Genomic DNA, 14162 nt, shown 5'->3' with positions numbered 1-14162 from the left:
TTTTAAGGAGCCAGCCGGCCACTCCCAGCAATATGCCCCCAAAAACAATCCACGGAATTTTCCTCTGGCAAACAAAAATCAGCTGCCTCGCTTCTGGATGGCAGATTGCAGGAGCCACTTTGCACCATCAAACCAGCCCGACTTGGCACTGGTGCCACATTGCATCTGGGAACCATGCTGCCTAGCGTGGATTTTCAGGAGCCAGCCGGCCACTCTCAGCTATATGCCCCCAAACAAAACCCACGGCCCGTTTCCCTGGCAAACAAAATTAAGCTGCCCCGCTTCTGGATGGCAGATTGCAGGACGCACTTGGTAGTATCAAACCAGCAAAACTTGGCACTGGTGCCACCTTGGGTCTGGGAACCATCCTGCGTATCGTGGGTTCAAAGGAGCCAGCCGGTCACTCCCAGCCACAGGCCCCCAAATACAAACAATGTCGCTTTTCCCTGGAAAACAAATCTCGCCTGCCAACTTTTTGATGGCAGATTGCAGGAGCCACTTGGTACTATCAAACCAGCCCAACTTGGCACTGGTGCCACCATGGGTCTGGTCACCATCCTGCCTATTGTAGCTTTCCAGGAGCCAGCCGGTCACTCCCAGCCATAGGTCCCCAGTCACAAACCTCGGCCCGTTTCCCTGGCAAACAAAAGTAAGCTACCCCGCTTCTGGATGGCAGATTGCAGGAGCCACTTGGTACTATCAAACCAGCCCAACTTGGCACTGGTGCCACCTTGGGTCTGGGAACCATGCTGCGTAACACAGATTCTAAGGCGCCAGTCGGCCACTACGAGCCACAAGCCCCCAAACACAAACAACGGCGCTATTCTCTGGCAAACAAAACTCAACTGCCCCTCTTCTGGATGGCAAATTGCAGGACGCACTTGGTACTATAAAAACAGCCCGACTTGGCACTGGTGCCCCCTTGGGTCTGGGAACCATCCTGCGTATCGATCTTTTTAATGAGACAGCCGGCCACTCCCAGCCATATGCCCCCAAACACAACCCACGGCCCTTTTCTCTGGCAAACAAAACTCAACTGCACCGCTTCTGGATGGCAGATTGCAGGAGCCACTTGGTACTATCAAACCAGCCCGACTTGGCACTGGTGCCACCTTGGGTCTGGGAACCATCCTGCGTATTGTGGGTTGTCAGGAGCCAGCCGAACACTCTCGGCCACAGACCCCAATTAAAAACAACGGCCCGTTTCACAGGCAAACAAAACTCAGCTGCCCCGCTTCTGGATGGCAGATTGCAGGAGCCACTTGGTGTAATCAAACCAGCCCGACTTGGCACTGGTGCCACCTTGGGTCTGGGAACCATCCTGCGTATCGTGGATTCTAAGGAGCCAGCCGGCCACTCCTAGCCACAGGCCCCCAAACAAAAACCTAGGCCTATTTCTCTGGCAAACAAAAGTAAGCTGCCCTGCTTCTGGATGGCAGATTGCAGGAGACACTTGGTACTATCAAACCAGCCCGACTTGGCACTGGTGCCACCTTGGATCTGGGAACCATGCTCTGTATCGTGGATATTCAGGGGCCAGCCGGCCACTCTCAGCCATATGTCCCCAAACAGAAACCTCGGCCCGTTTCTCTGGCAAACAAAACTCAACTGCCCCTCTTCTGGATGGCAAATTGCAGGATGAACTTGATACTAAAACCGCAGGCCGACTTGGTAGTGGTGACACCTTGGGCCTGGGAACCATCATGCGTATCGAGCATTTTAAGGAGCCAGCCGGCCACTCCCAGCAATATGCCCCCAAAAACAATCCACGGAATTTTCCTCTGGCAAACAAAAATCAGCTGCCTCGCTTCTGGATGGCAGATTGCAGGAGCCACTTTGCACCATCAAACCAGCCCGACTTGGCACTGGTGCCACATTGCATCTGGGAACCATGCTGCCTAGCGTGGATTTTCAGGAGCCAGCCGGCCACTCTCAGCTATATACCCCCAAACAAAACCCACGGCCCGTTTCCCTGGCAAACAAAACTAAGCTGCCCCGCTTCTGGATGGCAGATTGCAGGACGCACTTGGTAGTATCAAACCAGCAAAACTTGGCACTGGTGCCACCTTGGCTCTGGGAACCATCCTGCGTATCGTGGGTTCAAAGGAGCCAGCCGGTCACTCCCAGCCACAGGCCCCCAAATACAAACAATGTCGCTTTTCCCTGGAAAACAAAACTCGCCTGCCAACTTTTTGATGGCAGATTGCAGGAGCCACTTGGTACTATCAAACCAGCCCAACTTGGCACTGGTGCCACCATGGGTCTGGTAACCATCCTGCCTATTGTAGCTTTCCAGGAGCCAGCCGGTCACTCCCAGCCATAGGTCCCCAGTCACAAACCTCGGCCCGTTTCCCTGGCAAACAAAAGTAAGCTACCCCGCTTCTGGATGGCAGATTGCAGGAGCCACTTGGTACAATCAAACCAGCCCAACTTGGCACTGGTGCCACCTTGGGTCTGGGAACCATGCTGCGTAACACAGATTCTAAGGCGCCAGTCGGCCACTACGAGCCACAAGCCCCCAAACACAAACAACGGCGCTATTCTCTGGAAAACAAAACTCAACTGCCCCTCTTCTGGATGGCAAATTGCAGGACGCACTTGGTACTATAAAAACAGCCCGACTTGGCACTGGTGCCCCCTTGGGTCTGGGAACCATCCTGCGTATCGATCTTTTTACTGAGACAGCCGGCCACTCCCAGCCATATGCCCCCAAACACAACCCACGGCCCTTTTCTCTGGCAAACAAAACTCAACTGCACCGCTTCTGGATGGCAGATTGCAGGAGCCACTTGGTACTATCAAACCAGCCCGACTTGGCACTGGTGCCACCTTGGGTCTGGGAACCATCCTGCGTATTGTGGGTTGTCAGGAGCCAGCCGAACACTCTCGGCCACAGACCCCAATTAAAAACAACGGCCCGTTTCACAGGCAAACAAAACTCAGCTGCCCCGCTTCTGGATGGGAGATTGCAGGAGGCACTTGGTGTAATCAAACCAGCCCGACTTGGCACTGGTGCCACCTTGGGTCTGGGAACCATCCTGCGTATCGTGGATTCTAAGGAGCCAGCCGGCCACTCCTAGCCACAGGCCCCCAAACAAAAACCTAGGCCTATTTCTCTGGCAAACAAAAGTAAGCTGCCCTGCTTCTGGATGGCAGATTGCAGGAGACACTTGGTACTATCAAACCAGCCCGACTTGGCACTGGTGCCACCTTGGATCTGGGAACCATGCTCTGTATCGTGGATATTCAGGGGCCAGCCGGCCACTCTCAGCCATATGTCCCCAAACAGAAACCTCGGCCCGTTTCTCTGGCAAACAAAACTCAACTGCCCCTCTTCTGGATGGCAAATTGCAGGATGAACTTGATACTAAAACCGCAGGCCGACTTGGTAGTGGTGACACCTTGGGCCTGGGAACCATCATGCGTATCGAGCATTTTAAGGAGCCAGCCGGCCACTCCCAGCAATATGCCCCCAAAAACAATCCACGGAATTTTCCTCTGGCAAACAAAAATCAGCTGCCTCGCTTCTGGATGGCAGATTGCAGGAGCCACTTTGCACCATCAAACCAGCCCGACTTGGCACTGGTGCCACATTGCATCTGGGAACCATGCTGCCTAGCGTGGATTTTCAGGAGCCAGCCGGCCACTCTCAGCTATATGCCCCCAAACAAAACCCACGGCCCGTTTCCCTGGCAAACAAAATTAAGCTGCCCCGCTTCTGGATGGCAGATTGCAGGACGCACTTGGTAGTATCAAACCAGCAAAACTTGGCACTGGTGCCACCTTGGATCTGGGAACCATCCTTCCTATCGTGGATTTTCAGGGGCCAGCCGGTCACTCTCAGCCATAGGCCCCAAACACAAACCACGGCCCTTTTCTCTGGAAAACAAAACTCAACTGCCCCTCTTCTGGATGGCAGATTGCAGGAGCCACTGGGTACTATGAAACCAGCCCTACTTGGCACTGATGCCACCTTGGGTCTGGGAACCATGCTGCGTATCATGGATTTTCAGGAGCCAGCCGGCCACTGCCAGCCACAGGCCCCGAAACACAAACAACAGCCTTTTTCTCTGGCAAACAAAATTCAGCTGCCCCGCTTCTGGATGGCAGATTGCAGGAACCACTTGGTACTAACAAACCAGCCCGACTTGGCACTGATGCCACCTTGGGTCTGGGAACCATCCTGCGTATCGTGGATTCAAAGGAGCCAGCTGGCCACTCCCAGCCACAGGCCCCAAAACACACACAACGGTGCTTTTCCCTGGAAAACAAAACTCGCCTGCCAAACTTTTGATGGCAGATTGCAGGAGCCACTTGGTATTATCAAACCAGCCCAACTTGGCACTGGTGCCACCATGGGTCTGGTCACCATCCTGCCTATCGTAGCTTTTCAGGAGCCAGCCAGCCACCCCCAGCCAGAGGCCCCCAGACAAATATTTCGGCCCGTTTCCCTGGCAAACAAAAGTAAGCTGCCCCGCTTCTGGATGGCAGATTGCAGGAGCCACTTGGTACTATCAAACCAGCCCAACTTGGCACTGGTGCCAACTCAGGTCTGGGAACCATCCTGCGTATCGTGGGTTCTAAGGAGCCAGCTGGCCACTCCCAGCCACAGGCCCCCAAACACAAACAACGGCGCTTTTCCCTGGAAAACAAAACTCGCCTGCCAACTTTTTGATGGCAGATTGCAGGAGCCACTTGGTACTATCAAACCAGCCCAACTTGGCACTGGTGCCACCATGGGTCTGGTAACCATCCTGCCTATTGTAGCTTTCCAGGAGCCAGCCGGTCACTCCCAGCCATAGGTCCCCAGTCACAAACCTCGGCCCGTTTCCCTGGCAAACAAAAGTAAGCTACCCCGATTCTGGATGGCAGATTGCAGGAGCCACTTGGTACTATCAAACCAGCCCAACTTGGCACTGGTGCCACCTTGGGTCTGGGAACCATGCTGCGTAACACAGATTCTAAGGCGCCAGTCGGCCACTACGAGCCACAAGCCCCCAAACACAAACAACGGCGCTATTCTCTGGCAAACAAAACTCAACTGCCCCTCTTCTGGATGGCAAATTGCAGGACGCACTTGGTACTATAAAAACAGCCCGACTTGGCACTGGTGCCCCCTTGGGTCTGGGAACCATCCTGCGTATCGATCTTTTTAATGAGACAGCCGGCCGCTCCCAGCCTTATGCCCCCAAACACAACCCACGGCCCTTTTCTCTGGCAAACAAAACTCAACTGCACCGCTTCTGGATGGCAGATTGCAGGAGCCACTTGGTACTATCAAACCAGCCCGACTTGGCACTGGTGCCACCTTGGGTCTGGGAACCATCCTGCGTATTGTGGGTTGTCAGGAGCCAGCCGAACACTCTCGGCCACAGACCCCAATTAAAAACAACGGCCCGTTTCACAGGCAAACAAAACTCAGCTGCCCCGCTTCTGGATGGGAGATTGCAGGAGGCACTTGACACTGTGAAACCAGCCCCACTTGGCACTGGTGCCACCTTGGGTCTGGGAACCATGCTGCGTATCATGGATTTTCAGGAGCCAGCCGGCCACTGCCAGCCACAGGCCCCCAAACACAAACCACAGACTTTTTGTCTGGCAAACAAAATTCAGCTGCCCCGCTTCTGGATGGCAGATTGCAGGAGCCACTTGGGACTATCACACCAGCACAACATGGCACTGCTGCCACCTTGGATCTGGGAACCATCCTTCCTATCGTGGATTTTCAGGGGCCAGCCGGTCACTCTCAGCCATATGCCCCAAACACAAACCACGGCCCTTTTCTCTGGAAAACAAAACTCAACTGCCCCTCTTCTGGATGGCAGATTGCAGGAGTCACTGGGTACTATGAAACCAGCCCTACTTGGCACTGATGCCACCTTGGGTCTGGGAACCATGCTGCGTATCATGGATTTTCAGGAGCCAGCCGGCCACTGCCAGCCACAGGCCCCGAAACACAAACAACAGCCTTTTTCTCTGGCAAACAAAATTCAGCTGCCCGGCTTCTGGATGGCAGATTGCAGGAACCACTTGGTACTAACAAAACAGCCCGACTTGGCACTGATGCCACCTTGGGTCTGGGAACCATCCTGCGTATCGTGGATTCAAAGGAGCCAGCTGGCCACTCCCAGCCACAGGCCCCAAAACACACACAACGGTGCTTTTCCCTGGAAAACAAAACTCGCCTGCCAAACATTTGATGGCAGATTGCAGGAGCCACTTGGTATTATCAAACCAGCCCAACTTGGCACTGGTGCCACCATGGGTCTGGTCACCATCCTGCCTATCGTAGCTTTTCAGGAGCCAGCCAGCCACCCCCAGCCAGAGGCCCCCAGACAAATATTTCGGCCCGTTTCCCTGGCAAATCAAAGTAAGCTGCCCCGCTTCTGGATGGCAGATTGCAGGAGCCACTTGGTACTATCAAACCAGCCCAACTTGGCACTGGTGCCAACTCAGGTCTGGGAACCATCCTGCATATCGTGGGTTCTAAGGAGCCAGCTGGCCACTCCCAGCCACAGGCCCCCAAACACAAACAACGGCGCTTTTCCCTGGAAAACAAAACTCGCCTGCCAACTTTTTGATGGCAGATTGCAGGAGCCACTTGGTACTATCAAACCAGCCCAACTTGGCACTGCTGCCACCATGGGTCTGGTCACCATCCTGCCTATCGTAGCTTTTCAGGAGCCAGCCGGTCACTCCCAGCCATAGGCCCCCAGACACAAACCTCGGCCCGTTTCCCTGGCAAACAAAAGTAAGCTGCCCCGCTTCTGCATGGCAGATTGCAGGAGCTACTTAGTACTATCAAACCAGCCCGACTTGGCACTGGTGACACCTCTGGTCTGGGAACCATCCTGCCTATCGTGGATTTTCAGGGGCCAGCCGGCCACTCTCAGCCATATGCCCCAAAAACAAACCACGGCCCTTTTCTCTGGCAAACAAAACTCAACTGCCCCTCTTCTGGATGGCAAATTTTAGGACGCACTTTGTACTACGAAAACCGCCCGACGTGGCACTGGTGCCACCTTGTGTCAGGGAACCATCCTGCATATCGAGCTTTTTAAGGAGCCAGCCGGCCACGCCCAGCCATATACCCCCAAAAACAAACCACGGACCATTTCTCTTGGAAACAAAAATCCGCTGCCCCGCGTCTGTATGGCAGATTGCAGGAGCCACTTTGCACCATCAAACCAGCCCGACTTGGCACTGGTGCCACCTTGGGTCTGGGAACAATCCTGCATATCGTGGATTCTAAGGAGCCAGCCGGCCACTCCCTGCCACAGGCCCCCAAACACAAACAACGGCGCTTTTCCCTGGAAAACAAAATTCGCCTGCCAGCTTTTTGATGGCAGATTGCAGGAGCCACTTGGTACTATCAAATCATCCCAACTTGGCACTGGTGCCACTATGGGTCTGGGAACCATCCTGCCTATTGTAGCATTTCAGGAGCCAGCCGGTCACTCCCAGCCATAGGCCCCCAGACACAAACCTCGGACCGTTTCCCTGGCAAACAAAATTAAGCTGCCCCGATTCTGGATGGCAGATTGCAGGAGCCACTTGGTTGTGTCAAACCAGCCCGACTTGGCACTGGTGCCACCTTGGGTCTGGGAACCATCCTGCGTAACGTGGATTCTAAGCAGCCACCCGGCCACTCTGAGCCACAGGCCCCCAAACACAAACAACGGCGCTTTTCCCTGGAAAACAAAACTCGCCTGCCAACTTTTTGATGGCAGATTGCAGGAGCCACTTGGTACTATCAAACCAGCCCAACTTGGCACTGGTGCCACCTCTGGTCTGGGAACCATCCTGCCTATTGTAGCTTTTCAGGAGCCAGCCGGTCACTCCCAGCCATAGACCCCCAGACACAAACCTCGGCCCGTTTCCCTGGAAAACAAAAGTAAGTTACACCGATTCTGGATGGCAGATTGCAGGAGCCACTTGGTACTATCAAATCAGCCCAACTTGGCACTGGTGCCACCATGGGTCTGGTAAACATCCTGCCTATCGTAGCTTTTCAGGAGCCAGCCGGTCACTCCCTGCCATAGGCCCCCGGACACAAACCTCGGCCCGTTTCCCTGGCAAACAAAAGTAAGCTGCCCCGCTTTTGGATGGCAGATTGCAGGATGCACTTGGTACTTACAAACCAGCCCGACTTGGCCCTGGTGCCACCTTGGCTCTGGGAACCATGCTGCGTAACGTAGATTCTACGAGGACAGGCGGCCACTCCCAGCCACAGGCCTCTAAACAAAAACAACGGCGCTTTTCCCTGGAAAACAAAACTCGCCTGCCAACTTCTTGATGGCAGATTGCAGGAGCCACTTGGTACTATCAAACCAGCCCAACTTGGCACTGGTGCCACCATGGGTCTGGTCACCATCCTGCCTATCGTAGCTTTTCAGGAGCCAGCCGCTCACTCCCAGCCATAGGCCCCCAGACAAATACCTCGGCACGTTTCCCTGGCAAACAAAAGTAGGCTGCCCCGCTTCTGGATGGCAAATTGCAGGACGCACTTGGTACTACGAAAACAGCCCGACTTGGCACTGATGCCACCTTGGGTCAGGGAACAATCCTGCGTATAGAGCTTTTTAAGGAGCCAGCCGGCCACGTCCAGTCATATACCCCCAAAAAAAAAACCACGGAACTTTTCTCCAGCAAACAAAAATCCGCTGCCCCGCGTCTGGATGGCAGATTGCAGGAGCTATTTAGTATTATCAAAGCAGCCCGACTTGGCACTGGTGGCACCATGAGTCTGGTAACCATCCTGCCTATCGTAGCTTTTCAGTAGTCAGCCGGTCACTCCCAGCCATAGGCCCCCAGACAAATACCTCGGCCCGTTTCCCTGGGAAACAAAAGTAAGCTGTCCCGCTTCTGGATGGCAGATTGCAGGAGCCACTTGGTACTATCAAACCAGCCCAACTTGTTCCCAGACCCAAGGTGGCACCAGTGCCACGTGGGGCTGGTTTGATGGTGCAACGTGGCTCCTGCAATCTGCCATCCAAAAGCGGGGCAGCTTGCTTTTGTTTGCCAGGGAAACGGGCCGAGGTTTGTGTCTGGGGGTCTATGGCTGGGAGTGACCGGCTGGCTCCTGAAAAGCTACGATAGGCAGGATGGTTCCCAGACCAGACGTGGCACCAGTGCCAAGTTGGGCTGGTTTGATAGTACCAAGTGGCTCCTGCAATCTGCCATCAAAACGTTGGCAGGCGAGTTTTGTTTTCCAGGGAAAAGCACCGTAGTTTTTGTTTGGGGGCCTGTGGCTCAGAGTGGCCGGGTGGCTGCTTAGAATCCACGATACGCAGGATGGTTCCCAGACCCAAGGTGGCACCAGTGCCAAGTCGGGCTGGTTTGACACAACCAAGTGGCTCCTGCAATCTGCCATCCAGAATCGGGGCAGCTTAATTTTGTTTGCCAGGGAAACGGTCCGAGGTTTGTGTCTGGGGGCCTATGGCTGGGAGTGACCGGCTGGCTCCTGAAATGCTACAATAGGCAGGATGGTTCCCAGACCCATAGTGGCACCAGTGCCAAGTTGGGATGATTTGATAGTACCAAGTGGCTCCTGCAATCTGCCATCAAAAAGTTGGCAGGCGAATTTTGTTTTCCAGGGAAAAGCGCCGTTGTTTGTGTTTGGGGGCCTGTGGCTGGGAGTGGCCGGCTGGCTCCTTAGAATCCACGATATGCAGGATTGTTCCCAGACCCAAGGTGGCACCAGTGCCAAGTCGGGCTGGTTTGATGGTGCAAAGTGGCTCCTGCAATCTGCCATACAGACGCGGGGCAGCGGATTTTTGTTTCCAAGAGAAATGGTCCGTGGTTTGTTTTTGGGGGTTTATGGCTGGGCGTGGCCGGCTGGCTCCTTAAAAAGCTCGATATGCAGGATGGTTCCCTGACACAAGGTGGCACCAGTGCCACGTCGGGCGGTTTTCGTAGTACAAAGTGCGTCCTAAAATTTGCCATCCAGAAGAGGGGCAGTTGAGTTTTGTTTGCCAGAGAAAAGGGCCGTGGTTTGTTTTTGGGGGCATATGGCTGAGAGTGGCCGGCTGGCTCCTGAAAAGCTACGATAGGCAGGATGTTTACCAGACCCATGGTGGCACCAGTGCCAAGTTGGGCTGATTTGATAGTACCAAGTGGCTCCTGCAATCTGCCATCCAGAATCGGGGTAGCTTACTTTTGTTTTCCAGGGAAACGGGCCGAGGTTTGTGTCTGGGGGTCTATGGTTGGGAGTGGCTGGCTGGCTCCTTAGAAACCACGATACGCAGCATGGTTCCCAGACCCAAGGTGGCACCAGTGCCAAGTTGGGCTGGTTTGATACTACCAAGTGGTTCCTGCAATCTGCCATCCAGAAGCGGGGCAGCTTACTTTTGTTTGCCAGGGAAACGGATCGTTGTTTGTGTTTGGGGGCCTATGGCTGGGACTGACCGGCTGGCTCCATAAAATCCACGATACGCAGGATGGTTCCCAGACCAGAGGTGGCACCAGTGCCAAGTCGGGCTGGTTTGATAGTACCAAGTGGCTCCTGCAATCTGCCATCCAGAAGCGGGGCAGCTTACTTTTGTTTGCCAGGGAAACGGGCCGAGGTTTGTGTCTCGGGGCCTATGGCAGGCAGTGACCGGCTGGCTCCTGAAAGCTACGATAGGCAGGATGGTGACAAGACCCATGGTGGCACCAGTGCCAAGTTGGGCTGGTTTGATAGTACCAAGTGGCTCCTGCAATCTGCCATCAAAACGTTGGCAGGCGAGTTTTGTTTTCCAGGGAAAAGCGCCGTTGTTTGTGTTTGGGGGCCTGTGGTTGGGAGTGGCCGGCTGGCTCCTTAGAAACCACAATACGCAGGATGGTTCCCAGACCAGAGGTGGCACCAGTGCCAAGTCGGGCTGGTTTGATAGTACCAAGTGGCTCCTGCAATCTGCCATCCAGAAGCGGGGCAGCTTACTTTTGTTTGCCACGGAAACGGGCCGTTGTTTGTGTTTGGGGGCCTGTGGCTGGGAGTGGCCGACTGGCTCCTTAGAATCCACGATACGCAGGATGGTTCCCAGACCAGAGGTGGCACCAGTGCCAAGTCGGGCTGGTTTGATAGTACCAAGTGGCTCCTGCAATCTGCCATCCAGAAGCGGGGCAGCTTAATTTCCTTTGCCAGGGAAACGGGCCGAGCTTTGTGTCTGGGGGCCTATGGCTGGGAGTGACCGGCTGGCTCCTGAAAAGTTACGATAGGCAGGATGGTGACCAGACCCATGGTGGCACCAGTGCCAAGTTGGGCTGGTTTGATAGTACCAAGTGGCTCCTGCAATCTGCCATCAAAACGTTGGTAGGCGAGTTTTGTTTTCCAGGGAAAAGCGCCGTTGTTTTTGTTTGGGGGCCTGTGGCTGGGAGTGGCCGGCTGGCTCCTTAGAATCCACGATACGCACCATGGTATCCAGACCCAAGGTGGCACCAGTGCCAAGTTTTGCTGGTTTGATAGTACCAAGTGGTTCCTGCAATCTGCCATCCAGAAGCAGGGCAGCTTACTTTTGTTTGCCAGGGAAACGGGCCGAGGTTTGTGTCTGGGGGCCTATGGCTGCGAGTGAACGGCTGGCTCCTGAAAAGCTACGATAGCCAGGATGGTGACCAGACCCATGGTGGCACCAGTCCCAAGTTGGGCTGGTTTGATAGTACCAAGTGGCTCCTGCAATCTGCCATCAAAAGTTTGGCAGGCGAGTTTTGTTTTCCAGGGAAAAGCGCCGTTGATGTGTTTAGGGGCCTGTGGCTGGGAGTGGCCGGCTGGCTCCTTAGAATCCACCATACGCAGGATGGTTCCCAGACCCAAGGTGGCACCAGTGCCTAGTCGGGATAGTTTGATGGTGCAAAGTGGCTCCTGCAATCTGCCATCCAGAAGCGGGGCAGCTTACTTTTGTTTGCCAGGGAAACGGGCCGAGGTTTGTGTCTGGGGGCCTATGGCTGGGAGTGACCGGCTGGCTCCTGAAAAGCTACGATAGGCAGGATGGTGACCAGACCCAAGGTGGCACCAGTGCCAAGTTGGGCTGGTTTGATGGTACCAAGTGGCTCCTGCAATCTGCCATCAAAAAGTTGGCAGGCGAGTTTTGTTTTCCAGGGAAAAGCGCCGTTTTTTTTGTTTGGGGGCCTGTGGCTGGGAGTGGCCGGCTGGCTCATTAGAATCCACGATACGCAGGATGGTTCCCAGACTTGTCGTGGCACCAGTGCCAAGTCGGGCTGGTTTGATAGTACCAAGTGGATCCTGCAATCTGCCATCCAGAAGCGGGGCAGCTTACTTTTGTTTGCCAGGGAATCGGGCCGAGGTTTTTGTCTGGGGGCCTATGGCTGGGCGTGACCGGCTGGCTCCTGAAAAGCTACGATAGGCAGGATGGTGACCAGACCCATGGTGGCAGCAGTGCCAAGTTGGGCTGGTTTGATAGTACCAAGTGGCTCCTGCAATCTGCCATCAAAAAGTTGGCAGGCGAGTTTTGTTTTCCAGGGAAAAGTGCCGTTGTTTGTGTATGGGTGCCTGTGGCTGGGAGTGGCCGGCTGGCTCTTTAGAATCCACGATACGCAGGATGGTTCCCAGACCAGTGGTGGCACCAGTGCCAAGTCGGGCGGGTTTGATAGTAACAAATGCGTCCTACAATCTGCCATCCAGAAGCGGGGCAGCTTACTTTTGTTTTCCAGGGAAACGGGCCGAGGTTTTTGTCTGGGGTCCTATGGCTGGGAGTGACCGGCTGGCTCCTGAAAAGCTACGATAGGCAGGATGGTGACAAGACCCATGGCGGCACCAGTGCCAAGTTGGGCTGGTTTGATAGTACCAAGTGGCTCCTGCAATCTGCCATCAAAAAATTGGCAGGCGAGTTTTGTTTTCCAGGGAAAAGCGCCGTTGTTTGTGTTTGGGGGCCTGTGGCTGGGAGTGGCCAGCTGGCTCCTTAGAATCCACGATACGCAGGATGGTTCCCAGACCAGAGGTGGCACCAGTGCCAAGTCGGGCTGGTTTGATAGTACCAAGTGGTTCCTGCAATCTGCCATCCAGAAGCGGGGCAGCTTACTTTTGTTTGCCAGGGAAACGGGCCGAGGTTTGTGTCTGGGGGCCTATGGCTGGGAGTGACCGGCTGGCTCCTGAAAAGTTACGATAGGCAGGATGGTGACCAGACCCATGGTGGCACCAGTGCCAAGTTGGGCTGGTTTGATAGTACCAAGTGGCTCCTGCAATCTGCCATCAAAAAGTTGGCAGGCAAGTTTTCTTTACCAGGGAAAAGCGCCGTTGTTTTTGTTTAGAGGCCTATGGCTGGGAGTGGCAGGCTGGCTCCTTAGAATCCACGATACGCAGGATGGTTCCTAGACTTGACGTGGCACCAGTGCCAAGTTGGGCTGGTTTGATAGTACCAAGTGCGTCCTGCAATCTGCCATCCAGAAGTGGGGTAGATTACTTTTGTTTGCCAGGGAAACGGGCCGAGGTTTGTGTCCGGGGGCCTATGGCAGGGAGTGACCGGCTGGCTCCTGAAAAGCTACGATGGGCAGGATGTTTACCAGACCCATGGTGGCACCAGTGCCAAGTTGGGCTGATTTGATAGTACCAAGTGGCTCCTGCAATCTGCCATCCAGAATCGGGGTAACTTACTTTTGTTTTCCAGGGAAACGGGCCGAGGTTTGTGTCTGGGGGTCTATGGCTGGGAGTGACCGGCTGGCTCCTGAAAAGCTACGATAGGCAGGATGGTTCCCAGACCAGACGTGGCACCAGTGCCAAGTTGGGCTGGTTTGATAGTACCAAGTGGCTCCTGCAATCTGCCATCAAATTTGGCAGGCGAGTTTTGTTTTCCAGGGAAAAGCGCCGTTGTTTGTGTTTGGGGGCCTGTGGCTCAGAGTGGCCGGGTGGCTGCTTAGAATCCACGTTACGCAGGATGGTTCCCAGACCCAAGGTGGCACCAGTGCCAAGTCGGGCTGGTTTGACACAACCAAGTGGCTCCTGCAATCTGCCATCCAGAATCGGGGCAGCTTAATTTTGTTTGCCAGGGAAACGGTCCGAGGTTTGTGTCTGGGGGCCTATGGCTGGGAGTGACCGGCTGGCTCCTGAAATGCTACAATAGGCAGGATGGTTCCCAGACCCATAGTGGCACCAGTGCCAAGTTGGGATGATTTGATAGTACCAAGTGGCTCCTGCAATCTGCCATCAAAAAGCTGGCAGGCGAATTTTGTTT

This window comes from Melospiza melodia, chromosome 3, assembly GCF_035770615.1.
Source record: "Melospiza melodia melodia isolate bMelMel2 chromosome 3, bMelMel2.pri, whole genome shotgun sequence".
Lineage (NCBI taxonomy): Eukaryota > Metazoa > Chordata > Aves > Passeriformes > Passerellidae > Melospiza > Melospiza melodia.
The sequence above is the reverse complement of the archived record's forward strand: the minus strand, read 5'-3'. Positions refer to the sequence as shown.